Source organism: Cnephaeus nilssonii (genome assembly GCF_951640355.1).
Source record: "Cnephaeus nilssonii genome assembly, chromosome: 11".
Lineage (NCBI taxonomy): Eukaryota > Metazoa > Chordata > Mammalia > Chiroptera > Vespertilionidae > Cnephaeus > Cnephaeus nilssonii.
In genome coordinates this window covers 49,844,251-49,860,669 of record NC_137082.1, presented here as the reverse complement: position 1 = coordinate 49,860,669, position 16,419 = coordinate 49,844,251, and the positions used below count along the sequence as shown (strand labels likewise).

Below are 16,419 nucleotides of genomic sequence, written 5' to 3'. Positions count from 1 at the left end.
TGTGGGTTGACATATTTTATGTATGTTTTTTATGCTTGTACTTATAATACTTTGCAGGCCTACCATATGCAAAGAATTGAATATTTTAGTTGGGAGACCAGAGTTACAAAACTAAAGCAAGGTTCATATGCAGTATGTTGAGAAAGCAAAACAACTTAGTGCTCTGAGAGAAAGTTTTCTACAAATCAAGTCATATTCCAGAATTTGGTTGCCTTGCCTACTGCAGTATTTCTTTAAGAAATGAAATTTGATTAAATTATTTTCTTAAAAAATAAAGAACCAACACAATATAAAGGATTTGAGGATTAATAACTACACACACACACACACACACACACACACACACACACACACACCTATCAAATACCCTTTTAACTAGAAGAATAATCTTACATAATCATGTTTCATATGTATAATTTTTTTCTATGAGTGGGTTTTGGAATAGAGGGTTGTTCTTGGTCTCAGATTGAATTTTGAAATTAAACAGAATTCTACCTTGATTCCAGAATCCTAATTCAATCAAGATAATTAGCAAATGATGAGTTAATCGCTGTTTGAATATAACTGATTAGCTTACTTTCTGGTTGTAGGAATTTAGAGGAATTATTTTCAATGACTGCTGACTCAATACATGAGATCTAATTTAAAGTAAAAACTAGGAAAATTTGTGTTTGTTTGCTCTTTACAAAAGATGTGCATGACTTGAAAATTTAAAACTAGCCATTTCACTCTGTGAACTGATTGTAATTTGTCATTTCCCTGAGGTACAAAATATAAAGAAATGAGGGGTAGGTAGGAATTTTACTCCACAGGCAATGATAAACAGTCCCAATCCAGTTATCTACTTAGATTAACTGTGTTTTGCATATATTACCTGAATTAATCTTCACAGATAACTTCACAATATTTATCTTTATCTCTGATTTGAAAATAACTCACCAAGGTTCCCATGCTTACTGGCCTAGGACCTAGTAGTAAGTAGAGTCCAAAAGTGACAGGCTTTTCAGTGAACGTTCTATTTCTGCCCAACATTTCTTGCACATCCTGTGAAATACACTTCTATGGCTCTAGCCAGACAATTCTACTCTATGTCACACGTTCTGGCATGATTCTTTATCAACAGAGCACAAGATATTTTTCCTGAACTAGTTGTCATTTATGGAGCTACTCAAGTCTCCCATAAAATTTACCTATTTTTTTAACTTTTATTTATTCATTTTTGTAGCCTAATGGATGCTGGCAAGGTTTCTATCACTTGTTGTCAAACCATTTGTCTCTTCTGGTACTTAACTGCAATGCCTTTCAACCATTATTTGGGATGCTTTCTATTTCATAACAGATTATATATACACCGTATTTTCCGGCATATAAGACGACTGGGTGTATAAGATTTTCCTGGGTTAAAAAGTCATCTTATATGCTGGAAAATATGGTAGTCCAATATATCTAATCCATTATATCTAATCCCATCAATATAGTCCAATATACCTTATTTTCTGGCATATAAAATGACTTTTTAACCCAGAAAAATCTTATACGCTCAGTCGTCTTATACACCGAAAAGTACAGTACTAGAGGCCCAGTGCATGAAAAAATGAAAATTCATGCACTGGAGGGGGGGGTCCCTCAGCCTGGCCTGCCGCCTCTTACAGTCCAGGAGCCCTCAGGGGCGAGAGGTGACCCGGTGATCAGGGGAAGGTGACACCACATCACACCTCTGCTGCTGCCACTGCCGACAGCGCAAGCCTCGGCCGGCCCTGGTTACCTGAGCCTTGAGTGGCTGGGCAACCGCCATCTGAGGCTCGTCTGCGCCTCAGGCCATCCCTGGGCAGCAGGGGGACTCTGGAGGCAGGCATCCTGGCAGGGCTGAGGGGACTGGGTGCTGCCATCTTGTGGCTGTGGGCACCGCCATCTTTGAGGATGGGGCATCAATTAACATATTCCCTCCTTATTGGCTGTGGGCACCGCCATCTTTGAGGGTGGGGTAGTCAATTAGCATATTCCCTCCTTATTGGCTGTGGGTGCTGCCATCTTTGTGACACCATGAGGGTCAATTAGCATATTCCCTCTTTACTAGATAGGATATATACACTGAGTGGCCAGATTATTATGATCTCTGTACACATAATAATCTGGCCACTCAGTGTATATCCTATATAATAAAAGGCTAATATGCAAATTGTCCTCTCAACCAGGAGTTCAACCAGTAGGCAGGCCAGCCAACTGCCCATGTCCCCTCCCCCTGGCCAGGCTGTTCATGCACCGGGCCTCTAATATATATATATATATATATATACACATACACTGAGTGGCGAGATTATTATGCATTCAGAGATCATAATAATCTGGCCACTCAGTGTGTGTGTGTGTGTGTGTGTGTGTGTGTGTGTGTGCATACTATTTTTTCAATAAACAGAAATATTTGCATGTCATATATTTTGTCCACATGGTACAGAGAAAGACACTGAAATTGGACGATTCGATTCCCTCTTTCATTGCATATGTTACAAAGAGATAGGTAGGCAGATACTTATTGTTGAGAGTGGATATTCCTCAATAGATTAATTGCACAAGGACAGGGAACATGTCATCATATTCTCTACTATGTGCCCAGCAACTAATACTTATAATGGTTATTCGATGTCATATTGGTTTTGAAGGGCTGCCATCATGAAGTCCTAGAAATAGGGTGGCTTGTAACAACAGAAATGGACTCACTCACAGCGCGGAGGCCAGAAGCCTGAAATCAAAGTGTCAGTAGGGCCACTTCCCTCTGAAACCTGTAAGAGACAACCCTTCCTTGCCTGTCCCTAGGTCCTGATGGCTGTCAGCAATCCTTGGGTACCTTCACTTGCAGCTGACCTGCTCATCCCACCCCCCTACCTGCTCCAATCTCTGCCTCTGTTGTCACATGGTTTCATCCCTGGTGGGTCCATGTCTTTCCTCTCTTCATACAAGGACACCAATTCTATTGAATGAAGAGCCCAGCCTAGTCAAGTATGACCTCATCTCATTTTCACAAATTACATCTGCAATGACCCTATTGCCCAATAAGATCCCATTCTGAGGTTCTGGGGGTTCGGACTTAACCATTAGCTTTTTGGAGGATGCAATTAAACCCATAACAGATACTTAAATAATTAATAGTTGGATAAATGATGCAGTACTATGTAAGGGCCCGTTTAAAATATTTAGTACAGCAATACATGTAGACACAAAAAGTTTGCCATCTAATAAAAGGCAGATCTAGCCCGTGCTATTTTTCAGGAAGAGTGGACCTTTAAAAAGAAAAGACACACAATGCAGAGACAGTGGGGGGTGTCACATTAAAAAGTAAAGAGCTGAGATTTGTTGCTCCCTAGACCTCCTCTGCTCTTTAGATGGTATTTGAGAGATAACATCCTCAGCCCCAGTCTGTGAAAGCAATCAGCTCAACGATGGCAACAGCGATCCTTGACTCTCCTTGCTGCTCCAAGGCCAGCCAGTTGCTGACTTCGCCGTCCCTTCCTCGCTTGCTAAGTGAGGAGCAATTATATACAGAGGCAGGTTTCCTGGAAGTTAATGAAGATTAAGCTTCGGGGCCTTCCAATTGCATGGGCCCCTTCCAGGGCCTTGTACCTAATTTAGTTTTAGTAATTTGTGTGCATTTTTAAGAGATCATGCCCAGATTGCATAAGCTTCAGGCCTCACACAGCCTGGATCTGCCTGTGAACAAATTCTAGGGATAGCCAATTAATTATCTCACATCTTGATTAGCAGACAATTATTTCTCCAGAAATAATTTAAAAAAGAGAAAGAAAAAGAAAAAAAGAAAGAAAAAAACTGTTCAACAGAAATGGAGACATGAAAAGAACACATTTTGAGCTGGCATAATCAGAGTGCTTTGTTCTGGATGGCACCCCACCAGGAAAACGCTGGCCTGTTCATTTTTTGTCCTTTTCTGTTGTTGGTATGTGGTGAAGATTGTCACTTTCAGTGAAAAGATAAAGAGGAAATGTGAACCTCTTTATGAAGGGCAGAGTGCAAGTTAAACCGAGAGACATGGACTGTGAGCAACTTCACTCCAATGACCAGGTCACGAGCAGCTGAAAGTTACTCTTGGGCCCACAATGGACCCGTATTGTTAAATTTTTAATGAGGGAACACAGATGAGGACACAGTTAACTATTTAGCTTAGGGATATAATTTTTAAATTTTTGAAAAACTAAGTCCTTTAGAAACTAAAACGTTAAATGGTAGAATGTCAATCTGATGCTTAGGGAAAAGGCATCTTGATAGGAGTTTGGGATGGGTGCTCCTTCGACCATAACACAAAAGGGTGATGAGCCCTACCACATTTGCTTTTGAAAGCTTGCTTCATATCACCCAATCATTAATCTCTACATATTTTAGCTCCGATTCCCCATTTTTGTCTTTTCCACATCCTCTCTTCCCTTGACTAAATGTTGACCCAGATCATTTATTTCTGGTTTGGTATTGTTTAAAATTCCACTGGCATTCATCCTTACCTGTACAAGGCCTTTGTTCCAAATCCAACTACTTGTTGAGGTTACTATGACCATATTCTTTAATGCAGATAATATCTACTCCTAACTTTCTAATCCACTAGGATGCAAAGAGATCAAGGGACTTGTTTAGCAACACATGGAAAAATAAAGAAAAAAATAGAACTAATTTACTGATCTGCCCTATTTTTCTTTCAAACTTTAATGCCTTATGTAGAATCTCTATTTTATGTGTTAAGTAACTGCCATAAATCTTTTATGTTTTTCCAGAGGATAGCCATTTCATGAGAGATCTAGAGTAGAAACTGCTTATTCCAATAGGGACCAATATTCACAGTGCTGCTTAATTCAGCTCCCACGGAATGCAAAATTATATTCTGCAATAAAATATGCTCATTAGTAATTACATGAATTAAACTGCCTGCCTAGTATCAATATTATCACCTAGGAAACACAATTTTTATCCTCACCTCTTTTCAGATAGCATCAACTATTTAAATGTGCCCCTTATTTTTCACTCTACTACATATATTTTTGGACTTCAGTAATACTCATTTGGATTCACTTCATTATTCATACCATATGTCCGTATTTATATTGAGTAATAAAGTTTTAAAAACAAACTGCTGCTTGTAGTTGAATACTTCTAAAATATATTTATAACTGAAATGATTTCCTAAACTGTGCTTTTAATTTTGAACTCTCAATTGAATAAAGTATATTTATTCATTTTTCTATCATTAGGTACCACCAATACTAATAAACATGTCTTCCGTTATGATTATGTGACATTTTGGCCTCAGTTTTAGCAATACCAGGAGCATTACCATGTCAGATATATGCAATCTTATTTTCAATATGGCATTTTAAGTGTTTGGAAAATCATGAGTGATGACTATAGGGAAAATCTGCATTTCTTCCTAAAATTACAACTTGAGTGTTTCAGTTTCCTGAGCTGCATGGGGAAAATGATGTTTGCATGTTTTTTTTTCCCCCCCAGATTCCAGCACAATGCATGGTACATGGTAGATGCTCAATACATTTGCTGAATGATTGAAAATAAAAAACAACACCAAACAATTAGTGATATAAATGTTTCCAGAGAGACTGTTTTTAATTCCATCCTCAAAGGATCAGGTCTGCCCAAGAACCTGCTGTTAATTTGCAGTAGCAATGTTCTCATACCATGTGTTCACCACATGTCAATATTGTACCACCTGTCGATACTGTACATCTTTGCACTTTTACAGATCAGGAGTGAACAAGGAAATTCTTCATAAGCTCCAGGAAAAGAGGTCAATGTTCTGCTTACTAGAGTCTAAAGCATTAATACTAAGGGATTGGCACCAAATCCAAACATTTTCATTGGCTCCTATAGGGGATGGCACACCTCCTGGAAATAAAGTCTTGGGGTATTCCAGTATATAAAAATGCACTAATGCCCTAACCGATTTGGCTCAGTGGATAGAGCGTTGGCCTGTGGACTGAAAGGTCCCAGGTTCGATTCTGGTCAAGGGCATGTACCTTGGTTGCGGGCACATCCCCAGTAGGGGGTGTGCAGGAGGCAGCTGATCGATGTTTCTCTCTCATCGATGTTTCTAACTCTCTATCCCTCTCCCTTCCTCTCTGTAAAAAAACAATAAAATATATATATTAAAAAATGCACTAATATTTAAAACACAGTTAATTTAAAATCTAAAGTATCTGTGGCACTGAGTACCCACATGGCAGTGAAGTTATTTTCTAGAAAATCAGTGGCACCTCAAAGGGCAGAAAGCTATGGGATTATATGGAGCTGATATACCCCAAATGATGTTAGAATCAATTAGAGATTTCATTTCCAATGAAAACACTTGCTTTCTAATCTACACAAAAGAGATTCTCCATCATCTGGGTGAGTAAACTGATTATAATCTACTCAAGATGGCAGGGCAAGTTGTGACTGTTCTTGCCCATGTCCAGAAAGGCTCAGGGGTTTGAATGACACTAAACAGAACACATCCTTGGACACACGGGGGGCCACCCTGAGAGGCAGAGCCAGGGCTCCTGGGATTAGTATGTCATGACAAAGCAATTATACAAATTATGTTACTTTTTTTTCTTTATTTTTATTGTCTAAAGATTTACATATGTCTCCCTTTTCCCCAATTTACCCCTCCCCCAGCCATTCCCACCCCGGGCAAGCGCCCACCACCCCAGTGTCTATGTCCATTGGTTATGCTAATATGCATGCATACAAGTCCTTTAGTTGCTCTCTAAACCCCTCCCCTACCATTTGTCTCTAGATCAATCTATTCTTGTTCATCAAATTATGTTACTTTTTAAAATAATTTTTACTATGGTAGTGTTTTTATCAATATTATAATTATAAACCATGAGCATTAGCTAGCTGCTATTTTATTCAATTATAATAGAGAATTGTGTCACTAAGAAAACTTCCAGAGAACTCCTAATTGCACCTCAACTAAATAAATCTAGAATTGCATTTGCTTTCTAAAAAAATGAGCAACAACAACTCAGCATCAACACCACCTGAGTCTTCTCCTACCCAGACTTAATTCTTCTTATTAGGTCGAAGCTAATATAACCAATGTTAGAGCTGTGTTCATTTTTAGTAATATCATGTACCACATGGAACTCCACAGGTAACCTTCAGTGTAAAATGAGACATGTGCAAACTTGGTTAGGCTACATTAAGTCGTCACTGTATGAAATATAATGTTTATTTGATATCCCCTATTGGGACTTAAAAAAGATTCAGTGACTTATTCTCAGAAATTTTATTATGAACCTAGCACAAGAAGGAGAATGTTTTGGAGGGTTAAGGTAATGATATTAGCAAGGCACAGTCTCTATCTTAAAGTTGCACAACACATAACAAATGGACATAGAAACATAAAATATCTATAATAATAAAAGTGTAATATGCTAATTAGACCAGACAGCTGAACGACCTTCCAGACTCTGGACAAAGCCAGGGCTGTGAGAGCAGACACAAGCCGCCTCGGCTGTGAGGGCTGAGCTCCTTGCATGAATTTTGTACATTGGGCCTCTAGTTATTACAATAATAGAGTAAGGCTAGGGCAGTGATCGGCAAACTCATTAGTCAACAGAGCCAAATATCCACAGTACAACGATTGAAACTTCTTTTGAGAGCCAAATTTTTTAAACTTAAACTTCTTCTAATGCCACTTCTTCAAAATAGACTCGCCCAGGCCGTGGTATTTTGTGGAAGAGCCACACTCAAGAGGCCAAAGAGCCGCATGTGGCTCGTGAGCCGCAGTTTGCTGACCACGGGGCTAGGGTGTAGAAGTAAAGCTGGAATTAAATTATTAATCCTATCTCACTGGGATCACTGAAGACTTTCTGAAAAAGTTACACTGGAAGTAACTTTCAGCAATGAAGTGGAAGGGCAGCTGGACCAGACGGGCAGACTGCGCTTTGTGTTGAATGAAGTAGATGGTATGTACTGGACAGGATCTTGTGGAGGAGCATTCTGCATCCAATGAACTGTCGAGGCGGGTTTGAAAGAGCAGTGTGAGGTAGTTCTCAAGACATGTATAGCTGAGGATGTGATAATAGAAGCAAAATGTTACAGGGTGTCATATAGCATGTTAATGGGATTTCAGTCAATGGAACAACTCTGTAACTCTGCGCTTGTCACATGAACTCAGCCATACATAACGTGTAAGTGAATGTGGGAAACTGTATCCCAATAAAACTATTTACCAAAACAGGCAGTGGGGTAGAAATCACCAAATTAATGAAATAATCAGACTTGATTTGTGAAAGAATGCCTTAGTTATTTTATAGTAGAGGGACAGAAAGATACCAGAATGAGCTAGAGAAGTCATTTTTCAAGGAATACACTTACATCTTTCTATAACCCAATGTATTACAATAACGAGTAGAACGAATGGGTTATAACAAATTTTAAGAAGTATAATCAATATAACTTGGTGTTGGAGGAGAACCAAGATGGTGGCATAGGTAAACACTTGTACTTCCTGCCTCCAACAACCATATCAAAATTACAACTAAAATACAGAGCAACGATCATTCAGAACCAAGGGAAAGCTGGCTGAGTGGAAGTACAACTAGAGAGGTAAATAAGAAAGCGCACTGATACTGGTAGAAGGTATGGAGGTGCGGAGGTGCGGAGGCACTGAATAGGGCTGGCACCTGGGTGTGCCACTTCTTTAAGCAGGAGGGAGATACAAGCTCCCGCTTGCTCTGAGCTCCAGTGCTGGGCAAGACTTTGGGGGACCCAGACACAAACAGGGAGAAACTGGGCTGTCTGGCAATGGGGCAGGAACACAGGGACAGCTTTCTTCCAGATGGAGGTGCTCAAAGAGGTCATTGTGCCTAAGCTGGAACCTCCTCGGTGCAGGGCTGACTGGCAGACATTGCTGCTTGCTCAACCCTAGAGATTCCCTGAGACCCCACCCCATCCAATTTACAACCCCACCCAAGCTGTGCACTGCAGCTTTTGCATATGAATGGCTGGTCCTTTCAAAGCCTAAAGCCTGTCAAACTGCAGCTGGGTCAGGGAGCCCCAAAGCTATCAAAAGAAGGCAAAGGCCAGCACCACAGCAGCCTGCCTTGCTTCACAGCTGGGCTTCATCCGGGCACTTCCCATACAAAGAGGAGGAATCTTCAGATGTCTCTGTAGCTCCTGATGGGTTTCCCCAGGCAGTGGCTGTCTTTGCACCTCTTTGGAGATCCAAGAGCCAGTGTACCCAGTGGTCAGTGTGAGACCATACCAGATTACAACTCTTCACATCCATAAGTGACACACTCAAGGGACAGACTCAGTGAGCACCAAAGCCCCACTGAAGCAAGTTCTGCCCCATAAGGGCTCCTGCACAGCAGCTTTTCCATTGTAGATACAGCTGGTCTTCACAGCCAACTGGCCTGGAGGTCAACTCTTCCCAGTGATACCAATAGCAATCAAGGCTCAACTACAACAAAACTATGCACCCAGCTGACAAAGGGATGCACCAAGAATGCCCACCTCAGGTGATTGGGGAGGCTGAGCCACTGGGCCCTATAGGACACCTAGCACACAAGGCCACTCTATCAACTCAAGGAGACTTAGCAGCTACCCAATACATAGAAACAAACACAGGGAAGCAGCCAAAATGTGGAGACAAAGAAACATGTCACAAATGAAAGAAATGGAAAAAAGCAAACTACTGGATATGGAGTTCAAAACCACAGTTATAAGGTTACTCAAGAATCTTCTAGAAACCTCCCAGGAACTTAGTGAGACCTTTAAGGATCTTAGTGAGAATGCCAAAAAAATGGAAGAGGACCAGTCAGAAATTAAGCATACAATGACTGAAATCCTACCTAACAAAAGAGTAATATGCAAATTGACCATACCTCCGCTACACCCACAAGCCACACCCACCAGCCACGCCCATCAGCCTATCAGGAATATGCAAATAAACTCAACCAAGATGGCTGCGGCCACAGAGAGCAGGAGGGAGGTTTGGGTTTCCCCGGCAACGGAGGAAGCCAAGCTTTCCGCCTGCCCTTGCTGGCGTAGGCCTCCACTCAATGCTACAAAGTTTCAGTTATAGGTCCAAACAGAAATGGCGGCAGCCACAGAGCTGGAAGAGCAGGAGGCTAGGGTTGCCCCTGGCGATAAAGGAAGCCAAGCTTCTGCAGCCCTGGCCGGCCTAGGCCTCCACTCCTGGCTACAAAGTTTCAATTATAGAAGGTAAACAAATTCCAACAGAAATGGCTGCCGCTACAGAGCAAACAGAAGGCTTGGCTCCGCTCTAGGCTACAAAGTTTCAATTGTAGAAGATAAATAAACCCCAGATACCAGGGCCTCCCTTGGGTTGCCAGGGGGCGTGGCCAGCCTGCAAACCACCACAGGCCACTTGCCCAGGCCACCCCACACCCCAAGAGAACCCCCACCCTGATCTAGGACACCCTTCAAGGCAAACCAGCTGGCCCCCACCCATGCAACAGGCCTCTATTCTATCTAATAAAAGAGTAATATGCAGATTGACCATCACTCCAACAAACAAGATGGCTGCCCCATGTGGTCAAAGATCCTGCCTCCATGTGGACACAAGATGGCCACCACAAGATGGCCAGCAGGGAAGGGCAGTTAGGAGGGACCAGGCCTGCAAGGGAGGGCAGTTGTGGGTGATCAGGGCAGCAGGGTAGGGCAGTTAGGGTTGACCAGGCCTGCAGAGGAGGGAAGTTGGGGTGACCAGGCCTGCAGGGAAGGGCAGTGGGGGGGAACCCAGGCCTGCAGGGGAGAACATTTGGGGGGGAACAGGCCTGCAGGGGAGGGAAGTTATTGTTGACCAGGCCTGCAGGGAAAGGCAGTTAGGGGGGAGCAGGCCTGCAGGGAAGGGCAGTTAGGGGGGACCAGGCCTGAAGGGGAGGGCAGTCAGGGGCATATAAGCTGGCAGGGGAGCAGTTAGGCATCAATCAGGCTGGCAGGGGAGTGGTTAGCGGGTGATCAGGCTGGCAGGCAGAAGCGGTTAGGGGCAATCAGGAAGGCAGTCAGGTGAGCAGTTCTAGATTGTGAGAGGGATGTCCAGTGGGATCGGGCCTAAAAGGGCAGTCGTACATCCCTCGAAGGGTCTCAGATTGGAGAGGGTGCAGGCTGGGCTGAGGGACATCCCTCCCCCCCCATGCATGAATTTCATGCACCGGGCCTCTAGTAAAGAATAATATACAGAGATTCAACAGTAGAGTAGAGTATCCCAAGAATCAATTCAAAGATTTGAAATACAAGGAAGCAAAAAACACCCAACCAGAAGATCAAAAAGAGAAAATAATCCAAAAATATGAAGATAGTACAAGGAGCCTCTGGGACAACTTCAAGTGTACCAACATCTGAATTATGGGGGTGCCAGAAGAAGAGAGCAAGATATTGAAAACCTACTTGAAGAAATAATGACAGAAAACTTCCCCTACCTGGTGAAAGAAATAGACTTACAAGTCCAGGAAGGGCAGAGAACCCCAAACAAAAGGAATCCAAAGAGGACCACACCAAGACACATCATAATTAAAATGCCAAGGGCAAAAGACAAAGAGAGAATCTTAAAAGCAGCAAGAGAAAAACAGTTAGTTACCTACAAGGGAGTACCCATATGACTATCAGCTAATTTTTCAACAGAAACTATGCAGGCCAGAAGGGAGTGGCAAGAAATATTCAAAGTGATGAATAGCAAGAACCTACAACCAAGATTACTCTACCCAGAAAAACTATCATTTAGAACTGAAGGTCAGATAAAGTGCTTCACAGACAAGAAAAAGCTAAAGGACTTCATCACTACCAAACCAGTATTGTATGAAATGCTGAAAGGTAGTATTTACGAAGAGGAAGAAGAGGAAAAAGGTAAAGATAAAAAATTATGAACAACAAAGTGACAACAAATACATATCTATCAACAAGTGAATCTAAATATCAAATGAATAAAAAATCTGATGAGCAGAATAAACTGGTGAATGTAATAGAATCAGGGGCATGAAAATGGAGTGGAGTGACAATTCTCGGGAGGAAGGGGGCTTGTGAGGGTGCGGGAAGAGATGGGACAAAGATCTTATATGCATGTATGTAGTACCTATGGATGCAGACAGTGGGGTGGTGAGGGCCTGGGGTAGGATGGGAACTGGGTGGAGGGGAGCTATGGGGGGAAAAAGAGGGACATCTGTAATAATTTGAACAATAAAGATTAATAAATAAATAATATATATATATATATATATATATATATATATATATATATAACTTGGTGTTTAGTTTATATGGAGGTTACAGTGTGCTGAAAGCATGGGATGATTAATAGAAAGTGAATTAAAATGGAAGCACAAATTTGAAATAAAACCTGAATAAGAACCTCAGGAGTACACCCTATAGAGATTAGAGCAATAGATGAGTTTGTGTTTTATATAATGGCTTGGATCTCAGCAGACAAATCTTGCTGTATTGATTGAGTTAGAGGCCATTAGACTGAGGCTGATAGTTAAAATATTAAGGATGATATTACTGCAGAAGAGGGTATAGAAATTGAAAAAGCCTATAGTAACATCCATTCACAGCAAACATTATCTATAGTTTTCTCATTAAATAGTAAACATCAATTTCCTATCAGAAATCTATTCTCCTATACTCTGAGCTCATGACATTAGGTCAGATAGATCCCACCCCATTCAGAGATGGGTTCTGATTATTCTAAACCAGAAGCTCTCCATTCTGATTGGCACTACTAATGATCCATTGGAGATAATTGGCAATTCATGGGGCTATTTGGAGGAGGGGATACTACTAGTATATTTTCCCTAGGTAAGGGATGCCAAACACCATGCAATGCCCAGACATTACTGCACAAAGCATTGTCCTACTCAAAAAGTCCATTGCCATTACTTGCTAAGACATAGGCTGTAGGATAATGTGATTCAATCTCCTGTTCAGCCGGCAGGGAAAGCTGAGGCTGCAAAAATGGTACCTGGCCATATCAGACAAGGAGAGAAAGAAGATGGTTTGGGAGCTCATGCAGGTTGTCCTGGCTTGCAAGCCCAAGATGCACAACTTCCTGGAATGGAGAGACCTCAAAGTTGTCTATAAGAGATATGCCAAACTCTATTTCTGCTGCACCATCGAGGGCCAAGACAATGAGCTCATCACCCTTGTAACTAACCCACAGATATGTGGAGCTCCTGGACAAATCCTTCGGTAGTGTGTGTGAGCTGGACATCATCTTTAATTTTGAGAAGGGTTACTTCATCTTGGATGAGTTCTTGATGGGGGGTGATGTCAAGAAGAGTGTACTAAGGGCTATTGAGCAGGCTGACCTGCTGCAGGAGGAGGATGAGACACCATGCAGCATGATAGAGGAGATGGGTCTGGCATAGCCCCCGCCTAAGCCACATGGGGATGTGGGGAGCTGATGGAGAGGCAGGATACAAGTGGCCCTTTTCTGGATGGGACTCAGCTGTCTCTACTCTGCTATCTCACTTTCTTTTGGAGTGAGTTGTAGGCTCAGGACCCTCAAACAGTCTCTTCCTCCACCCCCTACCTCCTGTTTCCCCTTTTCCTACTGAAAGTTTTTGGAGCTAGGAGGCAAAAAATATGACCAAGACCCAAGAAGGGGTGCTATTTGGCTTTCACTTTCTGCCTTTAAAGAACTATTACTCAAAATTTCCTAACCCCCTTATAATTGTAAATATAAAATATAAATACTAGAGGCCCGGTGCATGAAATTTGTGCACAGGATGTGTGTGTGTGTGTGTGTGTGTGTGTGTGTGTGTGTGTCCCTCAGCCCATCCTGCACCCTCTCCAATCTGGGATCCCTCTCACAATCCAGGTCTGTTGGCTCCCAACTGCTCGCCTGCCTGATTGACCCTAACTACTTCTGCCTGCCAGCCTGATCACCCCCTAACCACTCCCCTGCCATCCTGATCAATGCCTAACTGCTCCCCTGCCAGCCCGATTGCCCCTAACTGCCCTCCTCTGCTGGCCTGGTCACCCCTAACTGCCCTCCCCTGCTGGCCTGATCAACCCTAACTATCCTCCCCTGCTGGCCTGATTGCCCACAACTGCCCTCCCTTGCAGGCCTGGTCCCTCCCAACTGCCCTCCCCTGCTGGCCATCTTGTGGTGGCCATCTTGTGTCCACATGGGGATGTCCATCTTTGACCACATGGGGGCAGCCATCTTGTGTGTTGGATGGATGGTCAACTTGCATATTACCTCTTTATTATATAGGATGTCAGGTTAAAGGGAAAGGTTTTCAGGGCTTTTCTCATCTCCTTGCCCCATAACCTACCTCCACCCCTTCCATCCCTTTGCAGCCAACCAGGGCAGCTTCTCTGCCTGGGAAGGGGGCATCTGTATAGTGACTGAGTAATCCTTTCCCCTCATCTGCACCCTCCCTTCCTTCTTGGCTGCAGTAGAGCCTCTGTCCAGTGCCAGGAGAGGAACAACATAGTTACTTTTATTTCTAACCTTGCCACTTTGAGGGAGCAAGGGTTGGGAGAAGGGCAGGCTACATAGGAGACTGGGCCCTATCCTTCCTTCACTCCATATTCTGGGTGAGGCAGAAACTAAGGAGGTGGTGGGGTGGGCAAGTATCTGACTTTATTTCCTTTTCTCTGAAATAAAAGGAAAAGCATTTCTGGCGGGAGAGGGGGAAGTCCATTACCAGGCACTGACCTATGCTAGTCAACATACTCCACTCATTGTCATGCTCTTCTGGATAAAAATCTGAACCATGAGAGCCAACATGTCACTAAAGATTTACTCTGAGCCTTCACAGATAGTGATAGGTAAGTTTTCCCTTAGGTTTGCATTAGGAAGCTCACAGTTTGACTCTGTTCCTACCTTTTTGCTAGAAGATTTTTGTAAAATCAACTCGTACACATGGAGGAAGAGAATAGAGTTGAACTTGGAGAGAAAGCATAACTGGACCTTGGTGACATATTTTGAGCCTCACAGTGAGGCCCAGCCTATGCCTGTTACTTGAGCCAATACATTTTCTTTGTGCACAAGCCAACTGAAAAGTTATTTTCAACTGAAATAAAATCTATCAGAAATAGAACCATGAATAAAGAATACTGGGAAATATAAAAATGTAAAGTAGAATCAGAATAATAAGACAGAAAGGGAAAAAGAACGAGCTATAACCAGTAATATAGAACAACCAGGATGGAGTGATTTTACAAAATTCAATGGAGAAACATTTTTAAAGAGAAATGGTCAATGGTGTCATCTGCTGCAGGATAATGAGACTTGATGAAAAGTTTTATGTATGGCAATAGAGAAACCCATGTCCAGATCTGCCAGCTCAATTTCAGGTGCAGGCACCAGATGGTAACTTTACTACAATTGCTTTTTGGGCCCATTCAGGTAGTACCTATTTTATAAAAACATGATGAGATTTTTCACACAGTGCATTACAGGGACATACAAAGGATGGAGGATTATTGATATGTTTTTCTGATTGAAATGTATAGAGTTCACAAAAATAATGAATTATAAATCCACATACACATGAATATATGCATGCTAAACATAAACTATGCTAACTACTATTCACATTATAGTTAACTGGAGGGTTAATGCCAAACAATCCTTATTAGGAAATTAAAGTAACACTAAGTATAGTCACCCTGGGAAAGACCTTCACCTGGGCTGCATAGAGAGCTTCTCTTTCCCCATTGACAATCACAGTATCATATACTGCTGCCCCAGTAGTGTTTCAACTCAACTATGAGGCATGGTGACCAATGGCTAAGTTGTCACTTTCTTAAATAACCTTATAGTAAAGAAAGACAAGCTGGTTATATATTCTGAAAGGTGCAAAAAGAGACAATTCTAGGAACTGGTTGGAAAAAAAAAGTTTCCACAGGAGGCTGTAAGAATATTTTGCTTGAATTCAAGGGAGAATGTATGACACATGGCAGGTGGGGAGGAAGAGTTCAGGAAAACAAGATGAAGAAGGGTCTGACTGCAAGTGATAAGAAATGTATTTTCTTCCTCCAGTGTTTGATCTGTGGGTGAACCACAGGTTTCTAAGTAAGCAAGTCTTGCTAACTAATTGCTGAGACAGTCAATGCCTGGTGTTCTGGGATAAGTGAGAAATCTCCAGGAGGTCACAGCGGGAGCATAGGAAAGTTAGAAGGGAAATGAGGAAGCAAAAATGGCATAATTCTTCAATACTAAGCAACTGCAAACTAGGTCAAACCCACACAAAGTCAAGAACGTTGTAATAACAGGGGAGAAATACGCCAAATCCTCATACTAACTAGGGAGTTAATGATGAATTATGTTAATTAAACTTATTAATATAATCCTGGGGTGTCCTCTTGGAAATTCAATACCTGGAAAAAGTCATGCAAGAATGCACAATTATTACTCAAATCCAACTTGATGTTCTAACATTC

The 16,419-nt window shown here is 42.2% G+C and overlaps 1 pseudogene across 1 annotated transcript; it reads left to right on the top strand.

Annotated features, from left to right (window-relative positions):
• Positions 1-12,934: 12,934 nt before the first annotated feature.
• Positions 12,935-13,391, top strand: LOC307107503 (AP-1 complex subunit sigma-1A-like; annotated as a pseudogene). Its single transcript has one exon. The product of its transcript is annotated as an AP-1 complex subunit sigma-1A-like (transcript).
• Positions 13,392-16,419: the final 3,028 nt, after the last annotated feature.